Source organism: Brassica oleracea, chromosome C2 (genome assembly GCF_000695525.1).
Source record: "Brassica oleracea var. oleracea cultivar TO1000 chromosome C2, BOL, whole genome shotgun sequence".
Classification (NCBI taxonomy): Eukaryota; Viridiplantae; Streptophyta; class Magnoliopsida; order Brassicales; family Brassicaceae; genus Brassica; species Brassica oleracea.
The window spans coordinates 45,171,888-45,172,621 of NC_027749.1; positions in this window are offsets into that span (position 1 = coordinate 45,171,888).

Consider the following 734-nt stretch of genomic DNA (forward strand, 5'->3'; position numbering starts at 1 on the left):
CTGTTGTGGTCTTGATAGACCCTGTTGTTGTATGATTAGACATATTTTTATATATATTTTTTTTTTGGCAAGTCGCTGTTTTAAGCGATCTTTAAATTTGTGGATTGTGTTTCTCATCTGTACTTGCAAACTTCAAAGTAAACGTCAGTATCTTTAGTGTTTCGCGATGAGTTCGCTTAGAAACAATAGATTCCCGACCTTTGGCTTTTGCAAATAGATAAGGAAATGAACCGCTAGGGGATTTATTCAGCTCTTGTCGCGTTTCGATCGAGACGACGTTTAGGCGCATCGTTCTGTATTGAGAACAAGGGACTGGGTCTAAGAGTGGAAGGTTCTTTTGTCCGTTTCCTCAATGACAGTCGAGTAATTGAGTAGCTAGTCCATTACGCGTTTAGTCGAGGAAAGGTTAAAGATTCACTCCGTTTAGTCGGTCAATGCTCCTTAGGCTACTAGCGACTGTTGGGTCCTTAGGCTAAGTGTCTGATCAGGACATAGCTGGGAAATGGAACGATAGTGTCCGCGTATCTTCTACTGGAGACACGGGAGCCGTTGGGTTTGATAACAGGCATCCACTCAGTAGAAGTTGAGACAAAGAACAAGACTTTGACTTTGATTTTGTTACAGCTGGACCTGTTTAAGGCTGCCTAAGTACCTCGGTTGAGGATCAAGTCATTCGTAGTTTGTTTTTCCCGAGTAAAAGTGGACGTGAGTGGCGCGTTTACTCGGTCGATTAG